Genomic DNA, 27810 nt, shown 5'->3' with positions numbered 1-27810 from the left:
ATTGAATGTCCGTCTATCCTTGGCTCAAGATGGAGCTATTTTGGTTTAGTTGCAAGTGAGGTCAAACCTGCTATAGCAGATTTTAGAAGGGCAGAAGGTAGATGAGAAGTTAATGGCTACTATGAGCAAAATTTCAGAAGGGAAGACAATTGACTATGAAGTGAAAGCAGATGGGTGTCTGTACTACAAAGGAAGAGTGTGTGTACCAGATGATGGGGAATTGAAAGCTAGTATTCTAAAAGCGGCACACACCAGTGTTTATGCTATGCACCCAGGAAGTACAAAAATGTATAAGGATCTGAAGCTTCATTATTGGTGGCCTGGTATGAAGAAGGACATAGCTGACTATGTGACTAAATGCTTGACATGTTAGCAAGTCAAGGCAGAACATCAAGTTCCATCAAGTTTGCTACAGCCCATACGCATACCTGAATGGAAATGGGATCGGGTCACCATAAATTTTGAAAGTGGTCTACCTCTCACCCAGAAGAAGCATGACGCAGTATGGGTGATAGTAGATAGATTGACGAAGTCAGCACACTTTCTGCCAATTATGACTGACTACTCACTGGAGAAGTTAGCAGAATTGTATATCAGTGAGATAGTTAGACTGCATGGAATTCCACTTTCCATCATATCTGATCGAGACCTAAGGTTTTCATCGAGATTTTAGAAGAAGTTGTATGAATCCTTGGGTACACAACTCCACTTCAGCACAGCTTTTCATCCTCAGACGGATGGGTAATCAGAAAGAGTAATCCAGGTAAACATTGAAACCAATTGAATAAATACAAATATTGAACTGAAATGATAATAATAACATGAAATATATGATAGGTCCTTGAGGATATATTGAGGAGTTGTGTTATTGAGTTTTAGGGAAGTTGGGATAGATACCTCCCACTGGTAGAATTTGCATATAACAATAGTTATCAAGCTAACATCCAAATGGCTCCGTATTAAGCACTGTATGGGAGAAAATGTAGAACTCCAGTGTGTTGGACTGAATTGAGTGAAGACAAACTGGTAGGGCCAGACCTGGTGAAACAGACTGAGGAGAAGGTAAAGCTAATTAAAGCCAATCTAAAGGTTGCCTCAGACAGACATAAATCTTATGCCGACTTGAAGAGAAAAGAAATAGAATATGTAGTTGGCAACAAAGTGTTCCTCAAGGTGTCACCGTGGAAGAATGTATTGAGGTTTGGAAGAAAAGGTAAGTTAAGCCCTAGGTTCATTGGCCCATATGAAGTCATTGAACGTGTGGGTCCAGTGGCCTACAGGCTAGCTTTACCACTAGAGTTGGACAAGATCCACAATATGTTCCACGTATCTATGCTAAGAAGATACCGCTCAGATCCTTCACATGTCATCTCCATGGAAGAAATTAAAGTACAACCGAATTTGACATATGAAGAAGAACCCATACAGATTGTGACACCCCTTACCCGACTACAGTGTAGCCGAGCAAGTTATGCCACTCAGTGTGCCGGAGCACTCTATTTTATCTTAATTCATTTTTATCATAGTTTTGAAAATAATTTGTGAAATATAATTCATTTATTGAAATTGTAATTTATTTGAGGTTCCGAAAATTTTTAAAGAAAATCCAGCAGAGTACCGGCTAAAAATGGAGAAAACCGTTCTTCAGAACCTGTGAAAAACACTTCCTATATTCTTATTCATTCATCTCAACTCCATTTATCAAAATCTCAATATTTTTCAGTTCACATTCATTTCTCAATCATTCATTTCATGTGATAATCATATATATATCACAGATAAACATTCACTTTTTCATTTACAAACACAATTCTCATTATTTACATGAGCATCAAATTACATTTCATAAGTTCATTTACACATGAGAAAATAAGATCAATTACAAAATACAAAAATGACACCTAGTGTCCTACCAATGCAATCAGAGTCGGGAGGTGACACGGACACTATGCGTAATCGTGAACCGCCTTTACCGAACTGTGGTCTACCGGGCCCTCTGTCCAAATCTTGAGCACTCACGCGTTGCAAAGCGACGCGCTAAGCATAAAGCTTAGTGGTGCCAATAATACAAGAAAATACAATATGCAAATAAAAATAATAATTTCCTTGCTATTGTGTTCATAAGAAATGAATAATTACTAACTTATTGTTTAGTCGAGGGCTAATCATGTTTCATGATATTAACTTCTTCATGCATTTCGTTAATTATTTTCTTCATGATATTGAGCTTCTTTGTATTTTTGTAATCATTCCTGATACTTAATTTTCGTATTTTCTTTAATAATCAGTTCAATCACAGTTATACTTTTCCATGCCCAAGTAACCTATCTTCGACGATCGATCGATAACGGGTCGTTGGCACTGGACACCACGGTGCCTCGGGCCGTCATACCATGGGACGCAGAACGTCAACCACGTATGCAGTCAGTATGGCTAAAAAGCCATGATATCACATAATTGGCATAAAAGCCATGAATACGGGCATAAAAGCCATGAATACGGGCATAAAGCCATGAATACAGGCATAAAGCCTTTCGCAGTACTGCTAAAACAATACCCTATTGGCATGCCAATTTATCCAAACCAATCACATTAGGCCTACTAGGGCATTTTGCACTTTTAAGTTTCACAATTTTTGAATTTCAAGTTTTCATGTCACTATTCATTTCATTAGTCAACTAAAATGTTGACTTTTGCATAAACAATAGGTACATTGGTTTTAGTACTCCCAACATACCACATTTTGTATTCAAAACTTGTTGGTTTTAGTCACTTTCTCAAAGCTTAGGTCATTTTGGCAAAATTGCCAATTTTTGGTTTTGGTGTCACTATTTACCTCATTGGTCAACAAAAATGTTGACTTTTGGATAGAAAATAGGTGTATTGGTTTTAACACCCCAAACATACCACATTTTGTATTTAAAACTTGTTGGAAGTGATTACCATTACCATTTCTAGGCTTAAACCAAGGGAAACAAAATTTTCGGTTTTTGAAGCTTAACTTTACTATTCCATTAAGCATCACATAAAGTGGGAATTTGAAGAAATGGTAAACATGAAAGTTGTTCCTTATTTTGTCTAGTTGAATTTCTTTTTTTGAATAACTCCATTTGGAGTTTTGTAGCTCAAGTTATGGCCAAAATAAGTTTACTGTTCATGGGTACTGTTCCTGCTGAAATTTTGGGTTTTGGCAGATTTTGGTCCAACTTTGGTCAGTAATTTGACCAAGTTAAGTTCATAATTTGGTCTAACTTTCTTCATATTAAATGTTCTACCATGCCTTAGGTTTCCATCAGTTCAAGAATCGCCTAAATCTGAGTTTTCTAGAGAGAGTTATAGCCATCCAAACATTACTGTTCAAATGTAAATCTGCAGAGTTGCAGGTTTGATAACTCAACTTTGTTCAACAATTTGAATGGGTTAATGGCATAATTTGGGGTAGGTTTCTTCATGAAAGTTGTTTGTCTATATCTTATCTTGTTGCTGTAAACATTTCAGGTCAATTTGACCACTCTACAGTGAGTTATGGCCAAATGAACAGTTACTATTCATTTGGTCATTTCTGCAGGGGCTATTTGCAGGGTATCCGGATTGGGGCCAAGTTTTGGTCCTCTTGCTTTGGTCTTTTGGGCATGGTTTCTTCAGAAAAAATGTGCCATTATAAGCCTAGTTTCATGTCCAATTGGCCAAACATCAATTGGACCTACACAGCCAAAGTTATGGCAGTGCAAGTGGACTGAATTTTTAATCCCTCTGCTGCTGTCCTAGGGCAGCCTACAACTTCACTTTGCAATCCTATTTTTCAGTCCATAATATGGTCAACTTACCTAAAATGGTCACTAATTGACCATTAAAATGTGCTCTAACAATTTCATAAGCCAAATCAATTTTTCACTTCTCAAAACCCTAATGTCCAATTCAATTTGCCCATAAACCTCAATTAGCACACTAGTTCAACATCCATGCATATTCATACCTTAAACATCATTTTTATCCACTCTAAATTCATTAAAACATTCAAACTCATCCTTCCTTAGGGCTGCCAAAAATTCAAGGGATGCATACACTTAACTTTTATTCATTTAATTTACAATTTCTCACTTATTTCAAGCTTCTAACATGGAATCAAAGAAGTATATATATAAGTAGGCACTAACCTCACTTTAACCTCTTGTAGGGCAGATTTCTCCAAGTTAAATCTTCATTTTCTTGTACTCTCTTAGCTGCCAAACACTTCCTCTAGGTCCAAGGATTCATTTTAGTGTTGGGGTCTTGAGGAAATATGGTGAGGAAGCATGAGAAATGAAGCTTTTGTTTGAAAATCAATGGAGGGAGAAGAGGGAGAGATTCACGTTTTGGCTGAAGAAGAAGAAGGAAACAGCAGAATTTTGAGTCCATTTGTCTCTTTTAATTGTTTAAAAAAAGACTTATTGAATGGTGATTGGTGGAGGGTATGTAAATGACATCATGTGATGTAATTATCCCTAATTTCCTTCATTTTTCTTTTCTTTTCTTTTCTACCACATTTCAATTTAATTTTTAGCAATATTTCTTCATATTTTATGTCATATTAATTATTTACTTAACTGGACAAGTCGGCCAAAAATCACCTCTGAAAGCGAAATGACCAAAATGCCCTCCGTTTGGCTTAACGGGTCAAAATTATTTGTACCGATTGAAAAATTTTTCTAAATATTTTCTTGGCATTCTAATGCCATAGGAACCTCAATGACCCTTCTCTGGAGTCCCAAAAATTATTTTATAATTTTTCTCCCGGGTCTAGGGCTCCTCATTGCGAGAACCGCAACTTACCTCTGGTTACCCATCGCTTGGGCACCGGCTCTTTTGACTTAACTGTATTTTATTTCTAAAATTTTTACTAAATTTTTCTCATTAATATTTGAGTTAATTTTGGTTTCTCACTTAAGTTTAAATATTTTTCCGGACGTTCTAGCTGTCCGGACCGACACCGGTCACCGGAACAGTAGAATGTACGGAGTTGCTACCGGGAGGGTGTTACACAGATCCTTGCTCGAGAAGTGAAAGAGTTAAGGAATAAGCAGATTCCACTGGTGAAAGTGCTTTGGAGGCACCACGTGTAACACCCCTAAGTTCGGTAGTGCGTTCTGCTGCTCCGGTGACTAGTGTTGTCCGGACAGCTAGGATGCCAAGAACCGTACTTCGATATGAGTGAGGAGACATAAAATAATGAAATACAAGAAAAGAAAGTATAAGAAAAACAAAGGAAAAATGATAGCAAAGAAATGTGATCAAGTTAAACGAGCCGGGAAACCTAACAATGGGTGACCGCACTAGGAAGTCACGGCGTGGACCGTTGACTAGCCCTGGACTGCGGGGAACCCTGGAAAATATTTTTAAGACACAAATAGACCCTTGTTGAAGAATAAATCTCATTAGAAAGATCAAAGAAAAATTAAATAATTAGTACAAAGAAAAGTGAGAAATCGAAAAACAGACAAAATACGATTATTCTGAAAAATCGGAATGCAACGAGCAGGGCATTATGGTCATTTGACATCCCGAAGTTTCTTTTGACCTAAATGTCCATTAAAAATAATTAATATTACACTTGGAAAATAAAATGAAAAATTAGTTTAGTGGTACCTAATACAAATAACTAAAATCAAGGGCTTAATGTGGGATTAAGTGAAAATTTACCTTAAAATATGATTTAAATTGTTTAGTGGTCCACTAAGAACATTAAAATGGTTAAATATATTCATTAGTGGGCAGATTCTTCCCACTCAAAAGGGTCATCTTCTTCATTCCATAACCCATGCCGAATTGAAGAGGAAAAGAAATCCTCCATAGCCATTTTTCATGCAAGCTTTCTTATCTCCCCATTTTCAACTCCAATCCCTTAAGTAGCTTTATGAAAAATGGTCTACACATCACAAGGAAGATATTGATACCAATTTTGAGAAGTTTGGTGAAGGTTTAGCAAGTTACAATTAAAGGTAAGTTTGCATTTTTGAGAATTTCTTTGTTAAAGTTTATGTTCATGTTATGGGTGTTGGTTTGGTGAAGGAAAATTTTGAGTTTGAAGGGTTATTGTTGTTTTCATTTTGGACAACCATGAGTCACGTTTTTGATGAGATATTTGTGCATATAATTGATGAGAAATGGTGTTGATCATGATGAATTAGTAACCTAGTGAATTATTTCATGTTTATATGGTGATTTATGCACTTGGATGGGAATTGGTAAATTGGATGGCACTTTGATGTTGAAGAATGGTTTGCGGCAGCTTGGGGACACTTGAATAAATGTGTATATTCATGGGAGTGTTGGCAGAATTGTGGCATTAAGGAATGAAGGATACAACTCAACTCAACTAAGCCTTTATCCCAAAAATTTGGGGTCGGCATTAAGGAATGAAGGATATGTGTATGAAATTATTGTGTAAAGTGTATGTGAGAATTAGTGGTGTTTAGGTGTGTATGTAATGGTATTGAGATATTGTAAATGTGAATTATATTTGGTGCGTTGAGGGTAATGGTAATCTGCCCAAAATAATGTTAATGTAAAGTAGATTATACTGTGGTTAATTTACCAAAACAGATTGGTAGGGAAGTGAACCAAATTGCAAGGTATATGTGTGTTTGAAGTGGGGTGTGAAATGCATATTGAGGGCAGTGTACATTTTAGCCCATAACATGAAATGTGTAACCTCAATTGGTATGAGACCAATTTGAGGTGAAACTAGGCACAAAATGTGCCAACTTTCATTGAGAAACCATACCAAAATTCTGCTTGCAAGGTGATGTGAAAAATGACCAATTCGGATTAGGTACACTTGAGACCTAAAAACTGACCATTTGGGCAGCAGTGAGTATTTAGGCCATAACTCACTCAAAACAGGTCCAATTGACCTAAAATTTTAACCATGAATAGTTAAGACCCATACCTACAAGTCTTATGAAGACACCAAAACCCAGAAATGACCAGAAGCAAGTCAAAAAGCTTGCACAAGTTCGGGTCCAAAAACTGGCCGAACCAAAGTTGACCAAATTGACCAAAAAAATGACCTAATTGGTACCATTTGACCAGCAATAGTATAATGACCATAACTTGGTCTACTTAACTCGGATTGACCTGAAATTTTGCCCCGCGTGCAATAAGACCTAGATCTACAAGTTTGTAGTTTTGACCGAGACCCGAAAACCGAGGGAACTAGATCGTCCGGTTAGGTCAAACCAGTGTCCCGGAATCCAGCAATTTGCATTAAAATGCACTAAGCAAGGAAATGACTTTGGTAAAACATACCAAACCTAAAACCTTATCGAATGTGACATATTAACGATACTAAAACCTAATGTACCTAAAACGCAACGAGGGTCGGTATATTAGGTGATTAAGTGAATAATTGAGTTCAGTGCATTGTTTACCAAACACCATCGATAGAGACAGTTTAATTTAGTACTGAAACACTTCAAATTGTGTTTCTCAGCTAACAAGGACTCAGCAAAAGGGAAAGAAACACTGAGTCCAGACCAGGGAGACAGTCATCAGAGGTTTGTGCACAACGGCTATTGCTTTTGAATTTTTCAATTGAAATAAATATTGAATATTTGTATATTATTGTTTTAAATTGTGTTTGTGCACAACGGCTATTGCTTTTGAATTTTTCAATTGAGATAAATATTGAATATTTGTATATTATTGTTTTAAATTGTGTTTGTGCACAACAATTGTTTCTTTTGAATTATTTTCAATTGAAATAAATATTGACTATTTGTATATTATTGTTTTAAATTGTGTAAATGAGTTTGATGGACACTTATTGATTTAGAAATATTGTGAATGATTTGAAACTGTGTAAAATTATTTGAATGACATTGATGGATACTTATTGATTAAAAAGCATTGTAAATGGTTTGAAATTGTGGGAAAGTTAGTTTAGTGTGATTTGTGAAAATCGAAGTTAATTATGAATTGTGTTGCCATTTTGTGAATGAAATTATGACTTTGGAAATTTATTGGATTCTCACGAATCATTTGAATAAAATGTTTGGAATTGATTTTGTGTTCACACTTAGCATGACAGTATCGTATCATTCCTTCTCCAATTATGGGGTTGTGATCGTTTATTTTCCTTCTCCATTTATGGAGTCGTGATCGTTTATTTTTCCCTCTCTGGTTTACCAGTTGAGGTGATCGGATGAGTACTCATTATATAGCTAGCTCCCCTTCCTCATTGATTTCGATTAGTGAGGTTGTGATTGCTTTGTCGTGGTGTACAACACGGCATTGATCGGAAATTTGTGTCATGACTTAAGTTGTGAATGAATTGGCAACACTGTATTCTTAAATTATTCGACTAAATTGCATTATTATGTATTGTGAGATTGTGAAATTGATTTAAACTCTCATTGACATATACTGTCTTTTGAATTCAAACATGATCTGACTTATGGAAAATTATTGTGATATTGACAAATGGAGTTTAAATTCTTGTTGACATTTATTGTCTTGAATTTAACTATGATTTTAAGTATCCACTATTTACATGACTTATGAATTGTGATTTAAATTGTATTTGGTTAATGTTGTGCACCACTGAGACATTGTCTCAAATGATAGCTTTTAATTCTTTGTCGCAGTAGAGAGACAGCGGCGTGACTAGGTGCATATACCTCCAATGAGAGATTTTTGGGTATAATGAGTATACCAATATTTTGCATTTTGTATCAGTAATGTATGACCTTTGTATGTACATATTGTTTTGGTTTTGAGCAGTTGTACATTCAAATTGTACCTTGAAGTTGTAAAATAATTATGAGCTGTTTTGACTTGTAAAAGCTGTATTATATTTCCTTATCTCAGACTTTGAAAAATTTCTATGGAATTGAGTTGATAAATTGTTTTGTTGAGAAATGTATTGAAGTTGAGATTTGGAAATTTATTGAAGTGCTTTTTACAGGTTTTCTGAAGAACTGTTTTGTTAAAAATACAGATGGCACTCTGCCAAAATTTTTACAGAAATTCCAAATAAACCAAATGCGTTAGTTGTTTCACTTCAGTTCACCAAAGTCTTTAACACCTGTAAATAGTGCTCACCACTGTAAAAGAAGTAAGAAAAGTTTTTTTAAAATCCCATGTAGTGTATTTAATGGGTTATCAGTAGACGGAGTTGGTAATTCATTAGGTATACTACGGGATCATGTTATGCCTTACAGAGGGGTAGGGTGTGACACCACGACACCAAGGAGGCAACTTGGGAAAGTGAAGAGACGATAAGGCAACAGTTCCCTCAACTAATTGCATTAGGTAAATTTCGAGGGTGAAATTTAAATTAGAGGGGAAGAGTTGTAACACCCTCATTGTAGCAATTCTGTACATTCTACTATTCCGGTGACCAGTGTCAGTCCGGACAGCTAGAACGTTTGGAAAAAAATATTTAAACTAAAGTGAAGAACCATAATTAACTCAAATATTAATAAGAAAAATATAGGAAAAATTTTAGAAATAAAATACAACCAAGTTAAATGAGCCGGTGCCCTAGTGATGGGTAATCTAGTGGAAAGTTGCGGTCCTCGTAACTAGAAGCCCTAAACCCGAGAGAAAATTCATAAAATAATTTTTGGGACTCGAAATAAGAGTCATTGAGGTTTCTATGGCATTAGAATGCCAAAAAAATGCTTAAAAAATTTTTAAATCGGTACAGACGATTTTGGCTCAATAAGCCAAACGGAGGGCATTTTGGTCATTTCGTCTTCAGAGATGATTTTTGGCTGATTTGTCCATTTAAGTAAACAATTATTATAATCTAAAATATGAATAAATATTGCTAAAAATTTAATTGAAAATGAATAGAAAGAAAAGAAAAAAAATGAACAAAAAATGGGACTTTTGACATCATATGATGTCATTTAAAATCCTCCCACCCAATCACATTGTGACACATGGCAATAACTTATTTAAAATGACTAACTGGGCAGAAAATGAAAGAAAAAAAATAACAGTTTATTCCATCTTCCTCAGCTGGCCGAACCAGCTCTAAGGTATTCCACCATTGCCATCCCCAACCATGCTTTCTTTCCCACCATTTTACACCATAAAATCTCTTGCACCTTTCATTAAAAATTTTCCTTACACTTAAAGCAAGTCTTGGGCATCAAAAAGAAGGAGGAAAAGAGAAGTTCTCAAGCTTTGTAAATTAGCTAAATCAAGGTTAGTGCCCAATTTATTCTCTCTCTCACTCAATTCATGTTTAAAGACAAGATATAAGTTGAAATTGTAAGTTTAATGCATAAATTGAACTTTGAGAACTTGGAGACTTGAACAAAATTAGAGTTTGCTCATATAATGGTATATGAACATTGTAATGGTCAATTAGTGACCATTTGACTATATGTGAGGAGGAATTGAAGTGATTTAGGACAATGGAATTGAGGTTAGGCATGCTGCCCTTGGTGACCTGCAGGACTGGGTGTGAGTCCAGCATGTTTGGGCAGCTATAACTAGAGTTGTATAGGTTCAATTGGTGTAAGGCCAAGTGGACATGAAACTAGACACATAATGGCACAACTTTAGTGAAGAAACCCTGCCCAGAAAATCAAACCAAGTTGATCTAAAAACTACCCTAATCTGGGTGACCAATATGCAGTCCCTGGAAAATGATCAAATAAACAGTGTTCATTCGTTTAGTCATAACTCAGTGTAGAAATATCCAATTGACCTGAATTTTTACTAGTAGAAAGCTGAGACATAGCCCTACAACTTTCATGAAGAAAACAAACCCAAATTTTGACCATAACATGTCTAAAAACTGACATGCAGTCAGTGTACAAAAACTGCAGAATTGATTCTTCCCAGAAATTCTGGAAAAATTGCAATCCGGCCAGTTATGGTGTTTAGGCCATAACTTGAGCTAAAAGACTCCAAATGGAGTGATTCAAAAAAGGAAATGTAACTAGACACAATGAAGAACAACTTTGATGAAGAACATTTGGCCAAATTCTCACTATAGAATGGCCTAATGGAGCAGTAATCTCTAGCCTCCAAAACAGAAATTTCTGATTTATTCACCATTGGTTAGAAGTATGGATTGGCAACTAATGCCAACACTTTTGGGAACCAAAATGTGGTAAATTTATGTGATTAGGACTTATGTAGCTATTATTCATTGGAAAGTCAATAAATTGACCAAAATAGTAAAATGAATAGTAACTTTACATGTAAAGCATGAAAATTTAACCAATAACTTGGTAATGTGCCCTAGTACACTTAATAAGATTGGTTTGGATAGGTTGGCATGCCAATAGGGTTTAGTTAGCAGTACTGCACATGGCATTATGCCACTCTATGATTTTATGGTTTTTAGCCATTCTGATATTATGATGATACTTGGCCTTGTGCCTAATGTTATTACAGCTTATCAGCTGTTCTGTTGCACACCGGGAGACACTATGTGACCGATGGTGTGACGGCCCGAGGTACTTGGTACCCAGTGCCAGTTTACCCGTTTATCCAGCCCAGTCTTCCAGTATAGGTTACTTGGGCAACAAAAAAATGAAAGTTGATAAATTTAATGAAATAATTGACCTAACAGGTACCAAATAAATAGACTACAAATATTACCAAAAAAATTGTCTGCATGAGACTTCAATATATACACTGCATGTTTATTTATTTTTAGTTCTCTTTATTTTATTATTGGCACCACTAAGCATTATTGCTTAGCGCATTGTTTTTGCCATGCGTAGGTACTGGAGATACGGAGCGCGATCCCAATAGACCCCAGTCAGGGTGAGAGTCAGATCTGCCAGTGTCCTGTGTCACCTCTCAGCTACAGTGCATTGGTAGGATGCTAGGCTACATTTTGTATTTTGTGTTTTGTATCCTTGTAAATTTTGTAATTAAACTTTTATTTTGTCATGTATATTGAAACTTATGTGAGTATGTATTAATGAAATTATCTGTAAATGGTGTTCATAAATAAAAGTTGAGTATTTATTTATAATTTGAGTATAAATATGATGTGAATTGGATGATTGGAAAGTTTGAGAAATTGATGAGAAATTGTTAAGAATTGATGACATATTTGGGATTGTGGATTGGAACAAGTATTGGAAATATTTTTCACAGGTTCCCAAAAACTATTTTCTCCATTTTTAGCCGGTACTCTGCCGGATTTTCTATAAAATTTTCAGAACCTCAATGAATTTATAATTTCTATAAATGACTTAAATGAGTCAAATCTCCCAAATTGCATTTCATCATCATAAAAAAAATAAATTAAGGAAGGATAAAAATAATTGAGATCAAATATGGTGTTCCGGTACACAGTGTGGCAAATCTTGCTCGGCTATACTGTAGACGGGTAAGGGGTGTCACACACCAAACCATGCGCACACTTTAATTGTAAAAACCATGCGCACACTTTCATGGATACAACACCATACTGCCACATATATGAATTCAACTAGTAATGAATCAATCAATATTGATTAAATCATATAATTAAATCTCATATGAAACAATCTAAATAGCAAATATAGTGTCTATGATATCAATTGAAGGAGCAAAAGCATGAAAGTTGTTCATTAGAGCATTGAATTTCAAAAATATTCTTCGAGGGTTACATGCATCATACTACATCTGTTATGTGCCTAATTAATTTCAATGCTCGATTGCATATTAAAACACTTTTAATATGTATTAGGATCTATGTTTGCCATTCAAGATTGTGAATTAACAAATTAATTCATTTAAACTCTAGTTTAAAAGAGGAGTTAGAGCACTAACCTCTTTGATGCACTATGAATGTGATTGGTACCTTTAGGAAGCACCTAGGACCCCAAGTGTTGTCCCTCTAGCTTGTCCACACTAAGATCACCAATGGGCAGCCCCCAATTTGCTTCTCAAGCCTTTGCCAACCAATGATAAATTGGGTTCTTATCTTTGGAGACGTTGTATGTGTGTATAGGACACTAGAAATAATTTCTAGCAATTTTAATTCAAAGGGAATTGTTACACCTTACCCCTCCGTAAGACATAACATGATCCCGTAGTATACTTAATGAATTACCGAACTTCGCCGACCAATAACCCATAAAATACACTATAAGGGATTTTAAAATAATTTTACTTCTTTTGAAGGTGGTGAGCACTTTTGACAGGTATTAAAACTTTTATTTGAAGTTTAAATATTAGGTAGAATTTTTGATAACTTTTATTTTTTTTGTAATTTTTGCAAAAATTTAGACAGAGTGCCGCCTATATTTTGAGAAAACAGTTCTTCAAAAACCTGTAAAAAGCACTTCCAATGATTTTTAAGCACAATCCCCAACCTCCATATATTTCAAACCAACATCCTCAACAACAATTCAATTCAAAATCCACAATTCAAATCAAAATTTGTCATCTCAAAAATTTCAAAATAATTTATACACATGCATTCAATTAATTAATTTAGATTCACACTTTAATTTACAGACTTAAACATCCAAAAGATAATATTATTACAAGTTTTACTGTACAACTGCTCAATTTACATTAATACATATGAACACTACTATAATTACATCAAAATAAATACATTGGGTATAAAACAATACCCATACAAAATTTAGCGGAGTCCTCTATATCAATAGCAGCTCACTTTGCTGCTTTCTCCTTTCCTTTATCTGCGACAGCAAAATAAGCTATCGCTGAGTATAGTTTACTCAGTGGTGCATAATAAAAAATTAAAATGCTGATTATATAACATTCACAGTTAAATCATAATTCAAACAATTCACAATCCCATTTCACAATTTTCAAATCACATTTATAATTCAATTTTATCAAATAATTTAATAAACACAGTGTTGCCAATCCATACACATCTTAGGTCATGACACAAAATTTTCGATCAATGCCGCGTTGTACACTGCGACAAAGCAATCTACAACCTCACTAATCGAAATCAATGAGAGAGGTGGCTAGCTAGCTAATGAGTATTCATTCAATCTCGACCTCAACTGGTAAGCCAGAGAAGGAGTAAAATAGTCGATCTCAACTCCATATATGAAGGAGGAATAATGTGGTACTATCATGCTAAGTGTGAATCCGAAATCAATTTAAAACAATTTATTCAAATATTGCATGAATAATCTAATCAATTTCTAAAGTCGAATTTACAGGCATAAAGTGGCAACACAATAGTTCTCAGAATTCATAATTAACACAATGCATTTACAATACGGAATAAATCAAGTTTTCAAGGTGAAAACAATAATTTAGAGTTATTGTGCACAAACCTGATTTGAGTCGCCTCTAGGACTTGACCCTCAATGTTCCTTATGCTTCTCAATATCCTTTTCAACTGAAACACACAATTTATAGTGTTTCAGTATCACATCTCATAATAATTACAACAATTTATTATATATTTATTTAATTGTATGTCACACCCTACCCCTCTGTAAGGCATAACATGATCCCGTAGTATACCTAATGAATTACAAACTCCGTCTACTGATAACCCATTAAATACACTACAAGGGATTTTCAAAACTTTTCTTACTTCTTTTACAGTGGTGAGCACTATTTACAGGTGTTAAAACCTTTTTGAACTGAAGTGATAGAATTGACACATTTGAATTATTTGGAATTTCTGTAAAAATTTTGGCAGAGTGCCCTTTGTATTTTGGATAAAACAGTTCTTCAGAAAACCTGTAAAAAGCACTTCAATATGTATTTGCAAATCTCAACTCCAACATATTTCTCAACACAACATTTTTCTCAACTCAAATCCGCAGTGATTTTTCAAAGACTGAGATATAAGAAATATAATACAAAACTATTCAAGTAAATGAAATCTCAAATTTACATTTACAATAATTTACATTTAATTACATACCAACATTTTACAAGAGTTTCTATACAACTGCTCAAATAATTTACATACATATTATTACATGCATGCATCAAAACCTATGTACATGGGTATACCTATGATATACCTGGAGCTGATCTGAATATATCTTCAAGGAAATTTACTTACTGCTCTATGCTCTTCTTACCTGCGACAGCATACAAAGCTATCGCTGAGTGGTGAACTCAGTGGTGCACAACTATAATTTAAAACATAGTACAATATACATTGACAAAATTTACAATAAATAATTTGGAAATCTGAATACTCATCAAATTCCACAACTCAAAATATTCATTGCCAATAATGTAAATCATTTGTATAAATGACTTTGATCACAAAATTCAATTTATCAAATCATGACTATCCATTTAAATAATTCTAACGAAATCAATTATACATAAACCATAATTGAAAACAAAATTCCTTACCATTCAAAAGCCATTCTGTATCTCAAAAATCATTATGTATTTCAAAAATCATACTGTATCTCAAAAATCATTATGTATTTCAAAAATCATACTGTATCTCAAAAATCATACTGTATCTCAAAACTCATTCTTTATCTCAAAAATCATTCTTTATCTCACTAACCATGCAAGACTAATACGAAAGGGCCATATTCGATGTGATTCTAACTCCCTATGGTCGGGGAGGTCGAATCAGATTCTAACTCCCTATGGTCGGGGAGGTCGAATCATCGTGCACAGTACCATCACAATAATGAATCTTCCGCAAGGGCCATAACGATAAAATAAACTTAGATCTAACCTCAAATCAGAGGAAAATCTAAGCCTGTGCACGTACCATGGTAATCAAAACACAACTAACTCCATTGTCTTCTCAACAAATGAGAGAGACAGGTAATAACCTAGTCAAGCATCTATAGTGAGATATAAAACAATATCACAATCCTTTCAGTGAGCATAAATCACAATACAATTCGATTCAAAGTCAATTCCAATATCTAATAATTTTTATGCTCATCACAATTCAAATCATAAATTTGCATTTTTCCATGAAAATTACCATCACAATTCAAAACATGTTCTATCACAATTTTCCAAAACATAATTTATTCAATCCATAACAATACTTAATACTTGTAGAAATACCATTTCACAAAGCTAAATTCATACATACTATAACAATTTTCAATAATCATTGAATTAAATACAATACTTGTTAAACATAATACATAAGAAAAGTATGTCATTTAATCATATGAAATATTCAAATAAAATCAGTTAAAAACTAGTTGTGCACAAACACAATTTAAAACAATAACATACAATTAATCATATGAAATATTATTCAGAGTAAAATCAGTTGAAAACTAGTTGTGCACAAACCTCTGATAATTGTCTCCTGGTCTTGACTCAGTATTTACTCCCTTTTTTTGAGTCCTTGTTAACTGAGAAACACAATTTGAAGTGTTTCAGTACTAAATTAAACTGTCTCTAATGATAATGTTCGATAAGTAATTCACTGAAGGCTATTATTTTCTCAATCACCTAATATACCGACCCTCGATGCGTTTTAGGTAAATTAGGTTTTAGTGTCATTAATATGTCACATTCGATAGGGTTTTAGGGTTGGTACGTGTTACCAAACTCAATTCTATGTATATTGCGTTTTCTTGCATTTCATTGTAAATTGCTGGATTTCGGGATACTAGTTTGACCTAGCCGGACGGCCTAGTTCCCTCGGTTTTCGGGTTTCGGTCAAAACTAAAAACTTGTAGATCTATGTCTTATTGCACGCGGGGCAAAATTTCAGGTCAATCCGAGTTAATTAGTCCAAGTTATGGTCATTACACTATTGCTGGTCAAATGGCATCACATTAAGTAAATTTTAGGTCAATTTGGTCAACTTTGGTTCGGCCAGTTTTTGGACCCGAACTTATGCAAGCTTTTTGACTTGCTTCTGGTCATTTCTGGGTTTTGGTGTCTTCATAAGACTTGTAGGTATGGGTCTTAACTATCCATGGTTAAAATTTCAGGTCAATTGGACCTGTTTTGAGTGAGTTATGGCCTAAACACTCACTGCTGCCCAATTGGTCATTTTTCAGGTCCTAATTGTACCTAATCCGAATTGGTCATTTTCTTAGGTCACCTTGCAAGCAGAATTTTGGCATGTTTTCTCAACGAAAGTTGGCACATTTTGTGCCTAGTTCCACCTTCAATTAGTCTCATACCAATTGAGGTTACACATTTAAACTTATTGGCTAAAATGTACACTGCCCTTGGTCACTTTGCTTAACACACATCAATTACACACATTTACCTTGCAATTTGTTCACTTCTCTACCAATCTGTTTTGGTACATTACCAAAAGCATATTCTAGTTTACATTAACATTACTTTGGGCAGATTACAATTACCCTCAACACACCAAATATAATTCACATTTACAAGTTCTAAGTACCATTACATACACACCTAACCATTACAAATCTTACATACACTTTACAATATCAATCTACATACATATCCATCAATCCTTCTAGGTCAATATTCTGCCTACACTTCCATGAATACATACATTTACTCAAGTGTTCCCAAGCTGCCGAAAATTGTCCTTCAACATCAAAGTGCCCTACAATTTACCAATTCCCATCCAAGTGCATAAATCACCATATATATGTGAAATAATTCACTAGGATATTAAATCACCATGATCAACATTATTTCTCATCAATTATATGCATAATAAATCATTAAATGCGTGACCCCATGGCTGTCCAAAAATGGCTATCTCAATAACTATTTAAACTTTAAAATTTCCTTCACAAAACTAACACCCATAACATGAACATAAAGTTTAACAAAGGAATTCTCAAAAATGTAAACTTACCTTTAATTGTAACTTGCTAAACCTTGCTTAAACTTCTCAAATTTGGTATCAAACTCTTCCTTGTGATGAGTAGACAAACTTTCATGAAGCCACTTAAGGGATTGGAGTTGAAATGGAGGGTGTTAAGTGAGCTTGAAGAAAATGGCCATGGAGTTTTCCTTTTCCTTCAATTCGGCATGGATGGAGCATTTGGAGAAGATGAAGTTTCTGATTGCATTTTAGGTGTACACATGTCCCACTTAACTCTTAGTTTATTCCTTTAGTGGCCCACTCACTCACTTAATCATATAATATGTTAAACTTTCACTTAATCCCACATTAAACCCTTAATTCTCACTATTTACTTTAGGTACCACTAAATTAATTTTTCATTTTATTTTCTAAGTGTAATATTATTTATTTTTAATGGACATTTATGTCAAAAGACAATTCGGGATGTCAAATGACCATAATGCCCCTGTTCGGGTGGCATTCCCGATTTTTCGGTAATACCGGGTTTTGTCTGTTTTTCGATTTCTCACTTTTCTTTGTACTAATTATTTAATTTTTCTTTGATCTTTCTAATGATATTTATTCTTCAATAAGGGTCTATTTAAGTCCTAAAAATGTTTTCCAGGGTTCCCCGCAGTCCAGGGCTAGTCAACGGTCCACGCCGTGACTTCCCGGTGCGGTCACCCATCGCTAGGATTCCCGGCTCGCTTAACTTGGCTACATTTCTTTGCTATTATTTTTCCTTTGTTTTTCTTGTATTTTCTTTTCTTGTATTTCATTATTTTATGTCTCCCCACTCACGTCAAAGTGTAGTTCTAGGCATCCTAGCTATCCGGACAACACTGGTCACCAGAGCAATAGAACGCACCACCGAACTTAGGGGTGTTACAATTCTCTCCCCCTTAAAATAAATTTTGTCTCAAAATTTTACCTGGCATTAGTCTCTGAACAGCTGTGGGTGCTGTCTCCTCATAACCTCTTCACATTCCCAAGTAGCTTCCTGGCCTGAATGATGGTTCCACAGCACTTTAACCAGGTGTATCTGTTTGTTCCTCAGCTGCTTCACCTCATAAGCCAGAATTTTTATGGGTTCTTCCTCATATGAGAGGCCTGGATTTACTTCAATCTCTTCAACTGATAGTACATGAGATGGGTCAGATCTGTACCTCCTTAACATGGACACATGGAAGACACTGTGTATCCTTGCTAGCTCTGGAGGTAATGCCAACCGATATGCCAAAGGACCCACTCTTTCCAGAACTTCATATGGTCCGATGAAACGAGGACTCAGTTTCCCCTTTCTGCCAAATCTCATAATCCTCTTCCAAGGAGAAACTTTGAGGTATACCTTATCACCCACTGCATACTCAATATCTCTTCTTTTCATATCAACATAGGACTTTTGACGGTCTGATGCAGCTTTGAGTCTATCTCTGATCACTCTGATCTTTTCCTCTGTCTGCTGAACAATTTCTGGCCCAATCATCTTCCTTTCACCTACTTCGTCCTAACATAGGGGAGTTCTGCACTTTTTACCATACAAAGCTTCATATGGAGGCATCCCTATGCTTGATTGGTAGCTGTTGTTATAAGCAAACTCAATCAAAGGCAAGTGTGTATCCCAACTACCTTCAAATTCAATCACACAAGCCCGTAGCATATCCTCCAATATCTGAATAACTCTTTCAGGTTGGCCATCTGTCTGTGGGTGGAATGTTGTGCTGAAGTTCAATCTAGTTCCTAGGGCTCTCTAAAGACTATCCCAGAATCTAGAAGTGAACCTAGGATCCCTGTCAGATACAATTGATACTGGCACTCCATGCAATTTTACAATCTCATATGTATAATCTGGCCAATCTTTCCAGGCTATAGTCCATCCGGACTGGCAAAAAGTGAGCAGACTTGGTTAGTCTGTCAATTATGACCTATACCGCATCATGACTACTATGTGTCCTCGGAAATCTCATCACAAAATCCATAGTTATCCATTCTCTTACTATGTTTCATAGGGTGCTATTTGTATGCTAGCTCGACACTTTTATTATATACAAATTCTGTTAGTGGGATGTATCTGTCCCATCTCCCCTCGGATTCAAGGACAGAAGTTCTCAGTATATTCTCGAGGGTTTATTACATTTTACAGGTTATTATTATCATTTCATTTCATTATTTATAGAAACTCAATGAGTTTCCGAATTTACCTGAATTACTTGTTTCGACTGTCCATCCGTTTGAGGATGATAAGTCGTACTGATATCTTTAAGCTTATAGCAATTACTGTGGTACAGGTAATTCACATTAATATAACTGAGTCACTGACTCTAGCTACCTTACAAGTGTAGTCATTTGATAGGCTAGTTCTGAAGTCTTAAATTTCTGACTAAAATTTTCACATTTATTTCTAGTAATAGTACTTTATTCGAGCGCAACTGTGTCGATTATAGATTACTTACAAATATTCTTAATTTATTGTACCACGAGGAAGCACGTAGCTTTACACAATAATCCCGTGTCGATCTTTATGTCTGACTTACAATACAAACATTGAGAACATTATATAGTCACTACATTATAACCTCATGGACTAGGTTTTTTTAACATCTTATCCTTCTCGAATCCACTAATATCCCAAACCAATTCTGATTACAATTTCCTTTGACAATTACTAACAGTAACATTTTTGCCCTCATCTAGAGCAATTCTATTACTGTAACTTACTTTTAGGTCCTCTTGCCTTACATTAAGTAGGCTTGCCAATTAGCTTTATAATTTATGGCATGTTAGAAAATACTTTTAGTTAACAATTCTTCCAAATTAATGTCAATCATACTTGTTATTATAGTTATTACCCTAAGGGACTAGTCACTAATACATCAAAATTCATTCCCATGTAAAGGAATAACAACAGAACATATAGTTCTGACACTAACACACAACTAAGTAGTGCTGGGATCAAATAATAACTAAAATTAAGAACTTACCAGCCTACATCCAAGTTTCGATCCTTTTACTTGGTGCATAGTGGACTCTCCGACTGGTGCGCTACTATATTCGGGTTGATTCACTGTGTTATAGTGGTGAGGAGTACCAACTCTATTTCTATCTTGACTCTGATTGACGGTCTGTGAACTCCGGAGAGCAGATCGAGGTGGTTTAGCACAATCTTTAACAAAGTGTCCAAGTTTTCCACAATTGTAACAGGCTCCAGAGGTCTTATAGCATATCCCACCATGATATCTTCTACAAGTTTCACATAGGCGGAAAGGGTAGGAACTTCTAGTTGTTTGACAACTGGACCTTGGTGGTCTCTGTCTTAATGATCCACCTCTATCGTATCCCTAAGCTCGGGGTTCCTCAATTTCTTTTCTCTTTCTCAAATTACTGTTCGAGCTCTGACCCATAGGTTTCTCCCTCTTTTTTATTTCATGTTGCCCTTGTGGGGGTTGGGTCTGTACTTGGGCTTGGGCTGACAGATTATCAGCCATTTGTTGGGCCATTTGTGCAGTAATTTGTACCGGTAAAACTGGTACAGTCAGGCTTTCGACATTTTGTGGAGCTGGGGCTTCAACTTGTTCTTCTGCCATCACAGACTGTTCTATTATCTCATTCTTCTCTTCCATTTTTCTCACAGAATTTTCTATTCCTGTACACCAACACAAGGAGATTCCTCTCCATTAGTTCACATTTATGATGTAAATGTACTATATGTATCAAACATTTGAGCAGTTGTAGTTACCGACAAAAAGATTTCAAATTCACAGTTCAAAATTTACTTTAAAACCATTGCTCTGATACCACTAAAACATGTCACACCCTACCCCTCTGTAAGGCATAACATGATCCCGTAGTATACCTAATGAATTACCAACTCCGTCTACTGATAACCCATTAAATACACTATAAGGGATTTTCAAAACTTTTCTTATTTCTTTTACAGTGGTGAGCACTATTTACAGGTGTTAAAACCTTTTTGAACTGAAGTGATAGAATTGACACATTTGAATTATTTGGAATTTCTGTAAAAATTTTGGCAGAGTGCCCTTTGTATTTTGGATAAAACAGTTCTTCAGAAAACCTGTAAAAAGCACTTCAATATGTATTTGCAAATCTCAACTCCAACATATTTCTCAACACAACATTTTTCTCAACTCAAATCCGCAGTGATTTTTCAAAGACTGAGATACAAGAAATATAATACAAAACTATTCAAGTAAATGAAATCTCAAATTTACATTTACAATAATTTACATTTAATTACATACCAACATTTTACAAGAGTTTCTATACAACTGCTCAAATAATTTACATACATATTATTACATGCATACATCAAAACCTATGTACATGGGTATACCTATGATATACCCGAGTGATCCAATATATCTTCAAGGAAATTTACTTATCGCTCTATGCTCTTCTTACTGCGATAAAGATACAAAGCTATCGCTGAGTGGTGAACTCAGTGGTGCACAACTATAATTTAAAACATAGTACAATATACATTGACAAAATTTACAGTAAATAATTTGGAAATCTGAATACTCATCAAATTCCACAACTCAAAATATTCATTGCCAATAATGTAAATCATTTGTATAAATGACTTTGATCACAAAATTCAATTTATCAAATCATGACTATCCATTTAAATAATTCTAACGAAATCAATTATACATAAAACATAATTGAAATCAAAATTCATTAACATTAAAAATACATTTTGTATCTCTAAATTCATTATGTATTTCAAAAATCAGTATCTCAAAAATAATTTTGTATTTCAAAAATCATAATCAGATCTCAAAAATCATCTCAGATCTCAAAACTTATTCTTTATCTCAAAAATCATTCTTTATCTCACTAACCATGCAAGACTAATCCGAAGGGCCATATTCGATGTGATTCTAACTCCCTATGGTCGGGAGGTCGAATCGATTCTAACTCCCTATGGTCGGGAGGTCGAATCATCGTGCACGCATACCATCACAATAATGAATCTTCCGCAAGGGCCATAACGATAAAATAAACTTAGATCTAACCTCAAATCAGAGGAAAATCTAAGCCTGTGCACGTACCATGGTAATCAAAACACAACTAACTCCATTGTCTTCTCAACAAATGAGAGAGACAGGTAATAACCTAGTCAAGCATCTATAGTGAGATATAAAACAATATCACAATCCTTTCAGTGAGCATAAATCACAATACAATTCGATTCAAAGTCAATTCCAATATCCAATAATTTTTATGCTCATCACAATTCAAATCATAAATTTGCATTTTTCCATGAAAATTACCATCACAATTCAAAACATGTTCTATCACAATTTTCCAAAACATAATTTATTCAATCCATAACAATACTTAATACTTGTGGAAATACCATTTCACAAAGCTAAATTCATACATACTATAACAATTTTCAATAATCATTGAATTAAATACAATACTTGTTAAACATAATACATAAGAAAAGTATGTCATTTAATCATATGAAATATTCAAATAAAATCAGTTAAAAACTAGTTGTGCACAAACACAATTTAAAACAATAACATACAATTAATCATATGAAATATTATTCAGAGTAAAATCAGTTGAAAACTAGTTGTGCACAAACCTCTGATAATTGTCTCCTGGTCTTGACTCAGTATTTCTGTCCCTTTTGCTGAGTCCTTGTTAACTGAGAAACACAATTTGAAGTGTTTCAGTACTAAATTAAACTGTCTCTAATGATAATGTTCGATAAGTAATTCACTGAAGGCTATTATTTGCTCAATCACCTAATATACCGACCCTCGATGCGTTTTAGGTAAATTAGGTTTTAGTGTCATTAATATGTCACATTCGATAGGGTTTTAGGGTTGGTACGTGTTACCAAACTCAATTCTATGTATATTGCGTTTTCTTGCATTTCATTGTAAATTGCTGGATTTCGGGATACTAATTTGACCTAGCCGGACGGCCTAGTTCCCTCGGTTTTCGGGTTTCGGTCAAAACTACAAACTTGTAGATCTATGTCTTATTGCATTTTATTGCTCTTATTTTTCTTCTGTTTTTCTTACTATGTATTTCATCATTTTATGTCTCCTCACTAACATTTAAGTGTAGTTCCAGGCATTCTAGCTGTTCAGACAGGCACCGGTCACCGGAATAGTAGAATGCACTACCAAATATAGGGGTGTTACAGGAATGGAGTGATTCTCTTTGAATTGATGAGAAAAGATGAAGAGAGAAGAGGGAGGAAGAGGTGCCACCACACATAAGAGAGAATAAGAGTAAGTGTTTCTTCTTTTCTTTTCCCTTTTATAATTAGGTCATCACTTAAACCCTATGCCACATGTCACCTCCACATTGCATCTTATTTTTAATTGACCTAATCACATTAAGTCAAGTGTCAAAGCTAGACTTAATCTTGACTTTGATCATCTAACATGATAGGAAGACAAATGGCAAGCTAATATGGTGCCATGTGTCACCATCTCATAGTGCCATGTGTCACCATGTGAAATGACCAAATTACCCTTATGTTGTAATTTTGAGTTCTCAACCCAAAATTATTATTTCTCCTCTTCAAATCAATTTATATCAAATATAAATTAATTAATTAATCTCTATTAATTAATTTCTCATAATTAAATTCATATTTAAACACTTTAAATATAAATTTAACTTATATTATACATCTAATAATCTAGATTTGATTTCAAGTCATGCTAGGGAGTTTGCAATTTTATTGCAAACTAAACCTATTTAATTAATCAATTAAACTCTTTAATTAATCAATTAAATCACATTTTACTTGGTGATTATCTTGTGTATGTGTGTGACTCACTAGACTCATCACTAATTGGCAATGAGATATGATATTAACTCTTAATATCATCAGAACTCTTGCTTACCATAAATGATTTCTCTAAATCATTTTAGGCATCTCATAGACCATGGTTAATACCTAGCATAGCGTGCCATGGCCACCCAATCAGTAACAAGGAATATCTTAAATGAAACTTTAATCATATGTTACCATGCACTAGAATCTCTCTGTTATAAAATCCTAATTCGATTTGGAGTCATGGTTTATGTCAAACCCCATTTGCTATGAATATTATGTTCTCTTTTAATTCCAGTTTTTGATTAATTAGATTTTCTTGTCAGAAAATCTTTTCTGACTAAATCTGTCTGTCTTGGCCAAGAACTTGAAACATCAAGAATAATTAAATGAACATAGGACTTTATTCCTATTTACTTAGGGTAACAGATTCCATCTTGATCAACACCTACCTCCATATATAACTAGTAGGAGCCAACACATGCCCATATACCCATACACAGTACAAGTATGAAAGCAATATCAAACTCAAACCACCTATATATAAGATAACTATGTTATCTCAGGTCTAAAGATTATATGCACTGATATGATATATGACAATGCATTGACAAGAGTAAACTCCATGTGCTTATCATATGCGTCATTGGTTCGGCCTACTTATCATGTATAAGTGCCTATCATGTTTGTTATATGGCATGAGACTCACCATTCCATCTTATTTATATCTCATATAAATACCTTGCGAACAAACCTGATTACAATCTTTCTGGATAAGTCATGTCCTTATTGTGAAGTATCCTCGATTGTGAACCAATTTATGATACTTTGTGCTAGAAATATTGTCACTCATATTCTTAATAACTTAAGAATAGAATTTCTAAGAAAATATCAATAGACTTTTTCTATTACACATAAATATATTATGTAAACGGAAAAGTAAAAATTACATTTTATTAATAAAATATGTACAAGATACGTACTAAATGATATGTTTTATGGCGTACTACTAACATCCATTACTTAGAATTGAAGATTTATTTGTTCAATTGAAGGGTGTGACAATATTCTCCAAGATAGACCTAAGATCGGGGTATTATCAGTTGAGAGTAAAGAAGGAGAGTATACCAAAGACAACTTTCAGAACCTTATATGGTCACTATGAATTTCTGGTGATGCCATTTGGGTTAATTAATGCACCTATGGCTTTCATGAACTTGTTAAACATAATCTTTCAGCCATACTTGAACCAGTTTGTGGTGGTGTTCATTGATGACATCTTAGTTTATTCAAAGAATACAGAAGAGCATGACAAGCATTTAAGGATAGTTTTACAGATGCTCCAAGAGAAACAGTTGTATGCTAAATTATCCAAATGTGAATTTTGGTTAGAATTGCTTTCTTGGGACATATAGTGTCTGCAAAAGGAATTAAATTAGATTTTAGCAAGATAGAAGCTATCCTTAATTGGAAGCCACCAAATAATGTCTCTAAAGTTCATAGTTTCTTAGGGTTGGCTAGATATTATCGCCATTTTGTAAAGGGATTTTCAATGATTGCACTACCCCTGACAAGATTGTTCAGGAAGGATGTGAAGTTTGAGTGGACAGATAAATGCCAGAAGAGTTTTGATAAATTGAAGACCTGTTTGACAAAAGCTCCAGTCTTGACTTTGCCAACCCTAGGTAAAGACTATATCATATACAATAATACTTCTCATAATGGGCTTAGCTGTGTATTGATGCAGGACAGGAATATTATTAGATATACATCATGCTAGCTTAAGCCACATGAGAGGAATTATCTTTCTCATGATCTGGAACTTGCTGCCATTGAAGAAGCGGAAGCATGAAAATTATTAGATTAGAACATTGAATTCAAAATTTTTCTTCTAGGGTCTCTTGCATAATGCAAGATTCATTACATACCTAATTGATTTCAATGTTCAATTGCATATTAAAACCCTTTTAATATGTATTAGGATCTACATTTGCCATTTAAGATTTTATAATTAACAAATTAATTCATTAGAACCCTAGAATATGTGCACTAACATTTTGATGCACTGTAGATGTGATTGGTACCTTTGTGAAGCACATAGGACCCCAAATGTTGTCCTTCTAGTTTGTCCACACCAAGATCACCAATGGTAGCCCTTTGAACAGCTTCTCAAGCCTTGCCAACCAATTAGAAATTAGGGATTTGCTTTTAGAGAGGTTGTAGATATATATAGGACACTAGAAACAATTTCTAGCAATTTTAATTCAAGAGAATATGGGCAATTCTCTTTGAATTGATGAGAGAAGAAGAAGAAGAGAGAAAGAAGGCATAGAGGTGGCGACACCTATGAGATAAAAATCAGAATATCTCTTTCATTCTGTCATTCTTTCCCTTTTATAATTAGGTCATCACTTAAAACCCTTGCCACATACCATCTTCTTATTGCATCTTAATTTTAATTGACCTAATGTAACACCCATGTTCGGTAGTGCGTTCTATTGTTCCAGTGACCAGTGTTGTCCGGATAGCTAGGATGCCTAGAATTACACTTAGATATGGGTGAGGAGACAGAAAATAATAAAATAGAAGAAAAGAAAAAACAAGAAAAACAAAGAAAAAATAATAGTAATGAAATGTAACCAAGTTAAACGAGCCGAGAACCATAGCGATGGGTGACCGCACTGAGAAGTTGTGACGTGGACCGTTGACTAGCCCTGGACCGTGGGGAACCCTGGAAAATATTTTTAAGACATAAATATATGTCTATTGAAGTATAAATGTCATTAGAAATATCAAAGAAAAATTAATTAATTAGTACAAAGAAAAATGAGAAATCGAGAAAACGATAAAATTCGGTGTTACCGAAAAAACAGGAATGCAACCCGAATAGGGGCATTTTGGTCAATTGACACCCCGAGTTGACTTTTGACCTAAATGTCTATTAAAAATAAGTAGTATTAAACTTTGAAAATGCCATGAAAATAAGAAATATAACACATAATGTAATTAAAGGAATTATGAGGGCATTATGGCAATTAAGATAACTTTGGATTATTATAATGTTAATTGATAATTAATGGGACTTAGTGGGATGTTAGTGGATAGATATAAGATGACTCAGTGACATGAATCAGCCATTTTTCACTTAATCTTCAACCTTCTCATCACCTTGCCGAAAGTGTATTCTCATTTTCCTCCATGGCTGCACCTTGCATGGAGCTCAAGACTTCCATCATCAAGCCATGAT

This window comes from Hevea brasiliensis, chromosome 4 (assembly GCF_030052815.1).
Source record: "Hevea brasiliensis isolate MT/VB/25A 57/8 chromosome 4, ASM3005281v1, whole genome shotgun sequence".
NCBI lineage: Eukaryota > Viridiplantae > Streptophyta > Magnoliopsida > Malpighiales > Euphorbiaceae > Hevea > Hevea brasiliensis.
The sequence above is the reverse complement of the archived record's forward strand: the minus strand, read 5'-3'. Positions refer to the sequence as shown.